This window comes from Podarcis vaucheri (assembly GCF_965113315.1).
Source record: "Podarcis vaucheri genome assembly, chromosome: 14".
NCBI lineage: Eukaryota > Metazoa > Chordata > Lepidosauria > Squamata > Lacertidae > Podarcis > Podarcis vaucheri.
This window is the reverse complement of record NC_138752.1, coordinates 39,592,981-39,606,267: the sequence shown is the minus strand read 5'-3', so window position 1 is coordinate 39,606,267 and position 13,287 is coordinate 39,592,981. Positions and strand designations below refer to the sequence as shown.

The window sequence follows — 13,287 nt, the reverse complement described above, 5'->3', positions numbered from 1 at the left end:
TGATTCAAGTTACAAGCAAGGAGATTTCAACTGAAGATTAAGAAGAACTTTCTGATGGTAAGAGCTGTTCCACAGTGGAACAGACTGGCTGGAGTAGAGTGGACTCTCCTTCATTTCAGGTTTTTAGGCAGAGGATGGATGGCCATCTGTCATGGATTCTGTAGCTGTGATTCCTGCATTGCAGGGGGTTTGGACTAGATGATCATTGGGATCCCTTCCAATTCTACAATTCTATCATTCTATTATCCACTTGGAAGCTGATTCCTCAGACGTGGAGCCATAATACTAAAGCCCCAGTTTCCAGTTGATGTCAAGCATACCTCTGGGGCATATGCAACTCTTAACAACATCCCTTTCTGATGACTTGGAGATTACAGATCTGTTAACGAAGCCTAAAATTCTCACTGAAAGTGAAATATTGTGGGCTGGGCACCAAAAGTACTCTTTTGCTTCAAAACATATGGATCCCGTGCAAGAACTGAATAATCACCACTGCACGTTTATTGCACTATAAACTGATTGCCTGATTTGGCCCATAATAGCCAAATGAACGGAATGAGCAAATGTTTGTTTGGAGCAAAGGCTTATTTGGTCTGGGGCAAAATAAAAATAAAATAAAATAAGCCCAGCAGGCTAAAAAAAATATGAATGTGTTTTTCAGATGCTGCCTCTGGCTATGCCAACCTGGCACATATTTCTTACTTGACAACTCATGATCTGTTCTGTTTCCATTGGATTTCTTTCTAAAGTCAGGAACAAGGTAGAGAAGAATTGAAAAAAAATATCTGACAGGATATCAGTGGAAAATGAAACACCGTGTTATTGGAAATGTCATAAAGTCCCGTCGTATCAGGTGCTGACTTCTTATTACAGCTCTTTCATATCTGCTCTGAGGATGTTGGTGGTACTTCTGTGAGGTCCTAAAGCAAGGGTTGGGAACCTCTGCCTTGGGGGCCAAAAGCAACCCTCTAGATCTCTGGATCTAGCCCTCAGAACTCTCTCCAAACCATATCTGAATCAGGGCAAAGGCCCATTCAGTTCAGCATCCTGTTCTCAGTGTCCAAGCTGATACCTGTAGGAAGCCTGGGACCAGGACCTCAGGGCAACAACATTCTCCCCACTTGGCATTCAGAGGCATAGACCCCTTTAGGGTAGGTATGGGGAAGCACCTTGAAGTCTGATGGTACCCAGAGATGCCAGTTTGCAAGGGGTGATTGATTGGGCCAACACCACAGCTGTGACATCACACACACAGCTTCAATGGCCGGCAGCTCCTCATCCTCTCCTCCTGGCTCTGTCACCAGCGGGAGGCTGTTTCGACTCTCCTTCCCCTCTGTGATGGGAGGAGGATGAGAAGGAGCCAACCACTGCAGCTGTGCCGCTCCCTGCTTATATTGAGGGAGCCGAAAAGGGCTCGCCCCCCAGGACACCCCTGGCACCCCTAATAGTGCCTCTTGCTTGTCTAGATGAAAGGAAGGGAGGGGAGTTTGTGTGTAGAAAGCAGCCTACTGCACAAAGGCAAAATTCACACTAATTGCTCTCTGCTTTCGCTTCTGACCCCACCAAACCCTAGTGCACGGCTCCTGGAAGGTTGCTCGGAAAGAAATGTGGTCCTCGGGCTGATAAATATTCTCCCCCTTGTCCCAAAGTGAACCCACTAGCCCTCGCCTGCCTTGAACTGCTTGCAGCTTTGTTGGTTTGAAGCAAGAACCCCTGACTGTCGTAATTGTCTGAAGAAATTGCCTCTTCTCATCCTAACCCTAACACAAAAGAAACACAGTTAGGGGAATATCTAGGACATAAAGGGAATCCGCAGCAATGAGCTGCAGCGATCGTTTCATCTCTCGCAATCATCTCATTGTAGCACAAAATCATTTCATCTTTCAACCAGGTCACTGCCGTTGCTTTAACCAGAGGTGGCAAAAGCAACTCGGAGAAATCTTTAAACCGACTTCGCTTCACTATTGCGGTGTGAAGAGATATGTGTGCAAGTCTTTTAAAGAGATGGAGGAAGAGCAAGGGGCAGAGGTATTCAAGGGGTAGAGTCTGATGGACAAGTCCTAAGTGGAATGGAAAGCAGAAAAGCCAATGGGAGGTGGAAACAGAGCCAGTGAGAGTCAAGAGCCAATGACAGGTGGAGCCAACTAATTCTAGTTTTGTCCCCATCCTCCTCCCTCCCAACTTCTACAAGGGAAACAATGAGACAAAGAAGCAAACAGGCAGTGCCACCGTCTGGACTGGTTGCCCATACATAAGAAGGCAGGCAGATAGGGGCTCACTAGGGGTAGACTGAGGGTTGGTGCTGCTGCTGTAGGGGACCAGCTTCCGCTGCTTCTGTGTCTGAGTAAGTGGAATGCAGGGACATTGTTCCACCATCCTTAGCAATGATCCTGGCCAGGATTTCCAAAATGCCCTGGGCTTAAACTAGACTTGCGGGTCAAGGGGAATGCTGGAATGATGAAAACTGGTCTGCTTGTGGCTATGTGCAAGGAGGAAGATATAAAATAAAATTCTACTTGTACTGGGGAAAAGCAATGGAATCTGGGGTTTATTTAATTTAAGTCAAACCATAGGTGGTTTTTCTTTAATATTAGCATTAATCTTTTCCAATGACAATGATATTTCAGTCAAAGCATGGAGTCACAACACAATATAAGCACGGACATTATTTTAGAGCTTGTGTGTGTGTATCCAGCTGAATGTCTCAATTTACAGTGGATTTATGGGCCGTAACAGCAAGTCAATGGCAAGGTGGGAATCCAGTATTGAAATCCTCTTTGAGGAAATAAGGAGACATCGGGTTGAATCCCACATTAGTCCTACACAGAGAAGACCCATTGAAGCTAATGAACATGAGTTTATTCTGAGTAAAACCTAGTTGCTCAAAAGCCAGAGTATACAAATATTCTTCTGTGCTTCATTCATTTTTACCTGGATGTAAAGGCTTTCCTGCCCTCTTTTTCTATTCATTTTTAAGAAAAGAGAAAAGGGAAAAGGGAAAAATGAAGTCTCAGTGCTGCAGCACTGAGAAAATAACTCATTCCTTTTCTGTAAGTAGATGTCTTTTCCCAGGGGCTGGTAGATTCATTAGATAATTTTACTCCAGGGCAAATCTCATAGTAGCATTCTGTTGGAATGTGAGGAAGAAGCTTCAGTTTTCTGTTGGAGTTATCCTATTATCTTTATTTATGGAATCAACTTTGCACTTTTGCAACCGTTGAAGTCTACTCCTTGGGTAATTTTTCCTGGGTAGCAAGTATCTGTTTCCTTAGGGGAAGTTCCCCCAGCATCTTTCTCTTGAAAGAAACCTGCTAACTGCTTTGAGCACAGTGATCGACCAGAGGTCAGTGGGAAGCCCACAAGCCGGACGTGAGCTCAAGAGTGCCCTCCCATTCTGGGCTTTCAAGCAACTGGTGTTCAGAAATGCATTGCTTCCAACTGTGAAGGAAGAGCACAGCCATGAATTGGACTTATCCTCTTTTTTATTATTTATTTATATTTTTATTGGTTTTGTTAACATATCATTTCCAACCATCACATAACATAACTTCTTATGGACAACGCTCTGTCTCATGAGACCAGGGCCCTGCGGGATCTGATTTCTTTCCGCAGGGCCTGTAAGACAGAGTTGTTCCACCTGGCCTTTGGCTTAGAATCAGTTTGATTCCCTCCCCCTCTTTCTTTTTCCTTTCTCCTCCTGTGAAGAGGCTTCATCCTAATGTTTTAATGTTGTATTTTAAATTGTATTTTAATCAACTTGTTTTTATTATTGGTTGTTAGCTGCCCTGAGCCCGGTCTTGCCTGGGGAGGGCGGGGTATAAATAAATTATTATTATTATTATTATTATTATTATTATTATTATTATTATTATTATTATCTTATACATTGTTTTAGACTTCCGTCAACACCTCTGATGATTTTCCATCTTTTATCACTTATTCTACATTTCTTAATATTTCTATTACTCTTAATTATCATCAACTAAAATTCTCTCAGTCTTTCTTGCAATATTTCATATAGTTCTCCTTACAAAACCTCTTGCAGTCCTACTAGCATAATCTGTTCATTACTATTACTTTTCAAATAATTTGTATATTTACTCCAGTCTTCAAAGAATCTCTGATCCCGCAGGTTTCGAATCCTTCCAGTTAATTTGTCCAATCCTGCATAGTCCATCAATTCCATCCACCATTCTTCTATCGTCGGTAATTCTTCTTGCTTCCATTTTTGTGCCAATAATATGGACTTACCCTCTTTTAAAGCCGCCGAATTTGGCGGCTATGGCTGCCTCTTGTGGGAGTGAGTTCCACAGGGTGGAATGTATGCATGCAGGGTATAGCAAGCTCCTTTGAATGGCTGGCTGGTGTCTCTAATGAGGCACTGGCTATTGGGAGGCGGTGATAATTAAGCTTCAAGCAGCAAAATGCCTAAATTCAACCCTGTAGACAAGTTAGAGTCAAATAACTGTCAGACAGGGGCTTGAGAAATATAAAAGCACAGAAGTCTTTAGCGAGGAAGCTTTATGCATGACGATTGATGGCTTGAAATCAATACCCTGACTTCAGCAGCCCCTAATTCTATTACATCTTCATTTATACCACTTTCTTTATTCCAGAATTAGATTTCCAGAGCTGTGTAGGATCAAACGGTGGCTTAATAATTGCTTTGCTTTTTGGATTTGACTAGCAAGTCCTTTGAGGTTTCTCATTTCCGTTTTTTCAGTCCAGGATGCTGTGTATTTCAGAGCGTTAGGCAATATTATCATTTTGCGTTCAATTTCAAACGCAAGCTGTTTTAAGCGCCACCCCCGCCCCATAAGTTTTCACCCAGCCCAGAGCAATATATTAAGACTTTGAAAGACTTTGTGCAGCACAAGCACATCTGAAATTTTTGACAGCCAGTTTTTTGGGGGGGTGGAGAGCAGGGGGATGATTTCAAACAACAGAATGACAATATCACATTTTAAATCCGGATTATTTAAGATCTACAGTAATTATTACTTTGGGCTCTCAACTAGAGATGGACAAATATGTCAATTTCAGTCTCCATTTCTCTCTCTCTCTCTTTTTAAAAAAACTTAAGTTCATCTCTCCCCATTTCTACATTTGTTTGCATTTTCAACAAAGTAATTCCTCATGAAAATTCACCAGCATTTTATTGTGAATTTCTTCTAATATACTGTATACCCTTTTAATGAAATTTTGCCTGACTACACTTTATTTTGCAAGACGATTTCCTCTAACACAACACATTTCTGTATGTTCTTTTCATTATTCTATGCACACTTTACCCTGGGGATATGCAGTTGTGTGCTTGGCTGAAGTAGTGCATTGCAAAATTCGGAGAAGTGTGAATTATGAAGGACGGCTGTCTTTCAGGTTGCAAATTGTCCCAGAAAGTTTGAATTTGTTCAGTTCTCCTTCAGATATGAAATTAAGTGAATTTCTCTTCCACCTCCAGCAACGTCATTTCTTTGGCAATTTTAATTCAAAAGACATGTCCCTAGAAAATGTGTTAGAAAATGTTTAACACGTAGCCTCTGTGTGGTTGTACCCTTTGTCCGATACTGATTGTTCCGATGTATTTTGATCTGTTGCTGTAATTCCTTTTCACCCTTGTGCTGTTCTTATTGTGCTTGCAAAAACACATTCACAAAGATGAGGGACAACCAACATGAGATTTTAAATGTATATGAAAGGGCAGCTGGGTTACATCTACTCCCAGCTAATGATGGATGTGTCAGTCTATTTCTGCTCTGTTTCAGTCTTGCATGAGCTGAGTATTGCCTGTTCTGACTGGCAGTTGCTCTCCAAGGCTTCAGACAGGAGCTGTCTCCCAGCCCTAGATGGAGGGGGCTGGGGATTTCAACCTGGGACCTTCCATTTGCAAAGTAGATGCTGTAACCACAGAGTTACTTTACTGTTGTTATTTAACGATAATAATAATTGATATTCTGCCTTTGATGGAGAACTGACAATGTAGTTCAAAGCAGATTACCTCATTGAGCAAAGAGGTTTTGCCACAGATGTGGAACAAGACAGTAGTGAGGCAGCTGTTGAAGCCAATTTTGATGGCAGTCATTGATTGGTTCAGCCTCAAAGATGCCATTTTGTAGGAAAGTGTTTGAACATGTGGAGGCTTCGCAACTCTAGGGATTCCTGGATGAGGCTGATGATCTAGATACTTTCCGTTTTGAATTCAGATCAGGGCTTGGAACAGAAACTGCATGTTCCTGGTGGCTCAGCTATGCTGGGAATTATTAGACAAAGAGAGTGTGCTCTGGATCTCACAGCCCTGAGGGATCAGCATGCATGCTGCAGTGAATGTCAGTCCTGTGAGGCCACGGTGTTCTTGTTGGGTCTGTAGACCCAAGGCACTCATAGCAAGGAGGAAGAACTCCTTCCAATCCTTGCTATGGCGACTGGAAACATGCCTAGGAGTTGCAGAGGAGTTGATCCCTCCCCATTAGGAAACTTTCCAGCTCGGACTACATCAATTTAGATAATCTGGTTTGATCTTGGTTAATTGCTTTTTCTGCAGTTCCTCTATAGTGTTACATTTTTTAAAATACATATAAACCTTTTGCAACTTAGTGATTGTGTTGAGTCTTCTTTATGGGTGTGATGGCAATGAATATTTACACATGGTTTCCACCAACATTTTTAGGAACGCTTTCCTCTAATATATTTATTTTATTATTTATTTTCTTTTTATTCCACCTCTCCTCCAAGGATCTCAAGGTGGCATACATAGTTGTCCTCCTCCCATAGTTGTCCTCCTCCCTCGTGAGGCCAGTTAGGCTGAGAATGAGTGACCAGCCCAAGGTCACCCTGTGAACTTCATGGCCCAGTGGGGATTTGAACTCTTGTCTCCAAGGTTTTGACCCAACACTCTAACCACTACACCGCCCTGCATTTTTGTAAACGTTGTTTGATTAGAGAACTGCACTACAGAATTCAGAGAAGTGTGAGTTCTGAAGAATAGCTTTCAGTTCACGTATCGGTTTGAGAAGTGCAAATGAGGTGATTTCTAAACAATCAGCCTCTCTCCCCCATCCCTATCCATGATACACAGAGCTTCGTTAGGTGCAATTACATATGTATGCCAAAAGGATAGATTAAAATAACGTGATAAGGAAGGACAAAAGGACTTCCATTGTTTCCTGTCAAGAGGCCATGACCAACTAAATACATCAACCTACTTTCGGGACATTTAGCTGCAGCATCTCCTGGTTGACTAAAGCTCCTTTAGTGATAAAGTGGATTTAAGCTACCATGCAAGACACAGTGACTGTCAGAGATGGTTCTTATTTCATTGAGATAAATGGAGGAATATGCCTAATTACTCCTGCTGGATGAAACTTTTCAATACGCTGTAAGGCTTGGAGAGAAATCACATTTTTCTCCTGGGAGGTCACAAATGAAAGACAGATGTATGGCTTCAACATACTTTTATTTTATTTTTAAAGAGAAGAATAATTCAGATATGATTCAATCACCCAGAGAATAAATATAGATCCTGGGAAAAGAATTTAAAATAGCTTCAAAATCTTGAATCAGGCATATATACACACACGCACACGCACACACACACACACGGGCTACCAGCCAGTGTTTTGTGATCGCAATTCAACCACATGCTGGAAATTAACGTTTGTGCAATTAACAGTGGATTAAAAACACTCTAGTGCAACAAAGCCAGGTGAAAATAACACAACACATTCTACAAATAGGAAGCTGCCAGGAAAATTGTACTAAAAGTTACGGGATTAAGCCACTGATGAAGATGGCGATGTATCACCACTGCACAAGCAAATCAGGATGAAACCAGGACATATGCTTCTTGTTGTATAGCCACCCTGAATGTACCCAGAACGAATGCTCAGTAGAGACTGAACATTGTTTAACGTCTGCATAAGCTTTGTGCAAGCATATCAGGGTGGATCTTCCTGTGGGTTAAATCACAGAGCCTAGGACTTGCCGATAGGAAGGTCGGCAGTTCGAATCCCTGCGACGGGGTGAGCTCCCATTGTTTGGTCCCTGCTCCTGCCAACCTAGCAGTTCGAAAGCATGTCAGAGTTGCAAGTAGATAAAAGGTACCGCTCCGGCGGGAAGGTAAAGGGCATTTCCGTGTGCTGCTCTGGTTCACCAGTAGCGGCTTAGTCATGCTGGCCACATGACCTGGAAGCTGTACGCCGGCTCCCTCGGCCAATAAAGCGAGATGAGCGCTGCAACCCCAGAGTCGGCCATGCCTGGACCTAATGGTCAGGGGTCCCTTTACCTTTAGAGATGCACAACCACTGATGCATGGGAACTGGTAACAGTTAAAGAAAGTTGATCTAGTTGACTCAGTCTTAGGAAGGGGTGTGACTGTAAGAGGGCATGGCTGTGACCATCATGAAAGGAACCAGCACTTCTGAATTTGTCCCTAACTTCCAGTTTGCAAATGAATACCAGGACCTTGAACATCCATCAAACCTTGCATCTCTGAACCTCCAGATGCAAACTGAACATGCAAAGCAGAATCTTACACACATTACTTTATTGCAGAGTTCACAAAAGGGCATGTTAAACAGAATTCACCCTATTTTTCTCCCCATGTTTCCAAAATTCAGGGACATGTTAGAGTTTCATATATAAACCAGAGCAGAAAGCTCACTCATCTATTTTCGTTTTTGTGTCTTTTGTCTTTTGAAACTCCCAAGTTATCCTTCCAAGACCATGAGAGTTTTCAAGGAGCTGCCTTGTGATGTATGTTGACCATCTGTTCAAAGTCTCCTGCCTGGCACTTTATTTATGTGGCATCTCTTGCAAGACTTTAAAATATATTTTTGCAAACTCCATTGTTCCATGACAACTAGAAAATTCTAGATTTGAGGAAACAAAATAAAACCTTGAAGGTCTGAATGAATGTCACTTCTTTCAGAAGGAAATTGAGGGATTCTGTATCCACACAATATTCTAGATTCATGCACACAGACCAAAGTATTTCTAATGACATACTGTATTTTTCGCTCTGTAAGGTGTACCAGACCACAAGATGCACCTAGTTTTTGGGGGAGGAAAATAAGAAAAATAATAATCTGAATCTCAGAAGCCAGAACAGCAAGAGGGATCGCTGCGCAGTGAAAGCAGCAACCCCTCTTGCTGTTCTGGCTTCTGTGATAGCTGCGCAGTCTGCATTCGCTCCATAAGACACACACACATTTCCCCTTACTTTTTAGGAGGGGAAAAAGTGAGTCTTATAGAGCAAAAAATACGGTAACATTCCTTTTCTTTAGGATGTGGACATCTCCCCAGAATCCATTCCATGGCTCACACTGATTAAACAGATCACCACAGGGAAGAGGACTGAACTTTCCTCTCACCTGCTGGTTAGAAGAGAGTTCAGTGCTGCTGAGTGCTGCTTCACCAGTTCATTTCTCAGGGAATGTACTGGCAAAGTAGACCCTGCAGAGGTTGTCTGCCTTGTTGTCCTGCCACCTCAACACCTTTCGGCAATTTGGGATCTTTCTGGGCAGGTTAACCCAACCCATGGCAATCCAGGGTTGTCTCAACTTGATGCAGACAAAGCCTGGATTGGTCCAAATTGGGCCAATTCAGTTCAGGATCCAGGCTTTGGCTGAGTCTGGTGCATAGGCCTGAATTTAGTCCCAGCATTCAGGATTTGCATACGATTGTTTATATACTGTTTATATTCTTCTTTGGCGATCACTCGTAGCCGAGTAAGATTGTCTTCCATGAACATGGTCTTAAGTGTAAGTCTGTAAGTGACTGAGGAGGCCAATACTGGATCCACATGTCCTTCCACTGTGGGGACATAGGTTTCTGGGTGGGAGCTGATCACGGTGAGGGTTTGCCAAACGTGCAGCTACAATATCATTAAAGGTAAAGGGACCCCTGACCATTAGGTCCAGTCGTGGCTGACTCTCGGGTTGCGGCGCTCATCTTGCTTTATTGGCCGAGGGAGCCGGCGTACATCTTCCGGGTCATGTGGCCAGCATGACTAAGCTGCTTCTGGCGGACCAGAGCAGTGCACGAAAACGCTGTTTACCTTCCCGTCGGAGCGGTACCTATTTATCTACTTGCACTTTGATGTGCTTTCGAACTGCTAGGTTGGCAGGAGCAGGGACTGAGCAATGGGAGCTCACCCCGTCATGGGGATTCGAACCGCCAGCCTTCTGATCGGCAAGTCCTAGGCTCTGTGGTTTAACCCACAGTGCCACCCGCCAACAAAATAGAGGTGCCAGCAGGCTCGAGGAAACCCCAGGGTTTGCAGAAGTTTGTTGTTGTTGTTTTAACTGTAGGGGGGAAACCCAAGAAGTGATAACACCCCATCAAAACCGTTCTAAGGAGAGTCTAGTGTTCTCAGTAGCTATAGAATGTTCACTCTATTGGCCAGAAGAGCTGACATGTGGTGGAACGGAATGAAGCGGAATGGAATTTTAGACAGCAGAATTCCACACTGCAACTTTTTGTCACAGGCCCCATGTGTTATTTTACACACTGTGTGATGCACCTTAATTGAACCGAAAATATTTTCTAGCTCTGCCTAGAGAGCGGAGGTGGGTAACTTCTCCTGATGTCTGATCTTCAGAAAGCCTGGCCTTTTGCCCCAAAGCTGTCCTTCCCAAAGGCAAGCCAAATGTCTGTTTCCAACCAAAGCTGCTTTCAGATGTTCCAATCCTGGTTGCCCATGATTTTTCAGGAGCCATTCCCTACGGTTTATGCCAACATCATTGGGGGAGGGAAGGACCATCTGAAACGCTTTTAGTTGATTGAATCAAAATCCTGAAGATTTTTTGTTTTTAATAAACCCATCAGGCAACCCAGCCTGACTTCCCAACATCTCTTGCAATGATCATATTCACACTAGCTATTGTTTAGAAATGGCAGAACATAACCAATCCCTACCCCACTCCTGCCACCTACAAATGTCTGCGAATAATACAATAAAATAGGATTATATGCAGAACCTCACTAACTAAGGTTCACTGGAAATGCCGCTCATCCCCCTGGAAAATAGAAGATATCCATGTTAATGGTGTTTTCATTTTTATAGACTGGTTATAATTTCTATTTTATCAAAAGTCTGGAATGTATTGCTGATGTCTTTGGCCTCCTTTTTGTCTCTGCTTCAACATTTCATACCTGTTTTCTGTGATGATTCTGTTTTATGCCTCATTTTGCATTTTAATTAAAACATATTTTTAAAAAGAGAAATAAATGGCCTCTTGCCATCAGCATATGATGAATTTCCCCCCTTGAATGAGAACCTTGAGTATCCAGATAGGCTATAATTCATTCTCAATGAACCTTAATATAAACAAAATTGAATCCCTGGTAATCTAAATCCAAAGTGATAAAACTGTGGCTTATTTGTCAGAGGCAACCCATGAACAAATCATTGTATACAAGGGTGCGCAAGATCCCCCCCCCAAATTTCAGGATTGCATTCATTTTTGTTCCTGAAAGATTCATTTGCCCCAAGTTTGGCTCATTAAAATCACATTAATTTCATGTTTAGTTTATTAGTAATCTTTCATTCATTCTAATACTTGTCCTACAGGAGCAACGAAGCAGTTTGGGTTGTCTAACCGTCTATAGTTCAGTGCTCCTAATAGACAAGTAGGTTTGTATGAGGGGGAAAAAAATCTTCAGATTCCTTCAGGGCTTCAAAGGTATGGAAGGGTTTAGTTCTCTTCACTCATGCAGCCTTGTTGCTTTATAATTGGACCCTAATACCCTCTTGTTAGGAGGGACGTGGGTGGCGCTGTGGTCTAAACCACAGAGCCTAGGGCTTGCCAATCAGAAGGTCGGCGGTTCGAATCCCTGTGACGGGGTGAGCTCCCGTTGCTCGGTCCCTGCTCCTGCCAACCTAGCAGTTAAAAAGCACATCAAAGTGCAAGCTGATCAATAGGTACCACTCCGGCGGGAAGGTAAACAGAGTTTCCGTGCGCTGCTCTGGTTAGCCAGAAGCGGCTTAGTCATGCTGGCCACAGGACCCGGAAGCTGTACACTGGCTCCCTCAGCCAGTAAAGCTAGATGAGCACCGCAACCCCAGAGTCGGCCACGACTGGATCTAACGGTCAGGGGTCCCTTTACCTTTACAATTCAAAGTGTTGGCGCTGACCTTTAAAGCCCTAAACAGCCTCAGTCCAGTATATCTGAAGGAGCGTCTCCACTCCCATCGTTCTGCCCGGACACTGAGGTCCAGCTCCGAGGGCCTTCTGGCGGTTCCCTCACTGCGAGAGGCCAAGTTACAGGGAACCAGGCAGAGGGCCTTCTCGGTAGTGGCGCCCGCCCTTTGGAACGCCCTCCCATCAGATGTCAAAGCGATAAACAACTACCTGACATTCAGAAGACATCTGAAGGCAGCCCTGTTCAGGGAAGTTTTTAATATGTGACATTTTAGTGTATTTTTCATCTTTGTTGGAAGCCGCCCAGAGTGGCTGGGGAAACCCAGCCAGATGGGCGGGGAACAAATAATAAATTATATTATTATTATTATTATTATTATTGTTACCTGGGTGAGGAAGACGTGGGTTTAAACCAGGGATAGGAAATTTGGCCAATGGTCAGGGATGTTGGGAGTGGTAGTTGACCAACATCTGGAGAACCACAGGTTCATCAACCCTTCTTTATATAAAATAGGTCTACAGCTGTTTAGGTAAGTCCGTCCGAGTGCCTAATCCCTTGTAGAACAGTTCTCAATGTTACCACGCTTCTCAGTGCCAACTAGAGTGGAGGCCGGCCCTCTAGGCAAATGGGGCACTGCCTCACCAATCTCCCCACCTGCCTGCCTTCTTACTTACAACTGGTCCAGGGGGTGTCGCTGTATGTCACTTTCCTCCTCGTTAGTCTCAGTGTTGTCCTTTTAGAGTTCAGCAGGGAGCAGAAGGGGGACAAAAATGGTTGTCATTGCCAATCATTGGCTGGCGTTTCTCTTGCCATTGGTCTCCCTGCCTTCTCCTCCACTACTTCCAATGGGTACCAGCCATCACTGCTAACTAGAGCATAGGCCTTGCAGATTAAAAAATGTACTTAAATAAGTCAGGCTAGACCTGATGCTCTTTTCATCCTTCTGTTTGGGAAGAAGTTACATTCGGAACTTGGGTTGGAAAATGTGGGTCTTTGACTTGCAATGCTCATCAGTAGTTGATGTAAAGAAAGAGCACGGGTTCGCTGAAGACATTTGCTGAAATTTGGTCCCTGGCAGTGATTGATGGTTTTCTCAAAGTAGCAACATATATTTAGAGAAAACTCCATCCATCAAACACTGCCTCT

The 13,287-nt window shown here is 43.4% G+C and overlaps 1 protein-coding gene across 1 annotated transcript in view; it reads left to right on the top strand.

Annotated features, from left to right (window-relative positions):
• Positions 1-13,287, top strand: part of SHISA9 (shisa family member 9) — a 229,033-nt gene that overhangs the window by 71,576 nt on the left and 144,170 nt on the right. The gene's annotated exons all lie outside the window — the stretch shown is intronic.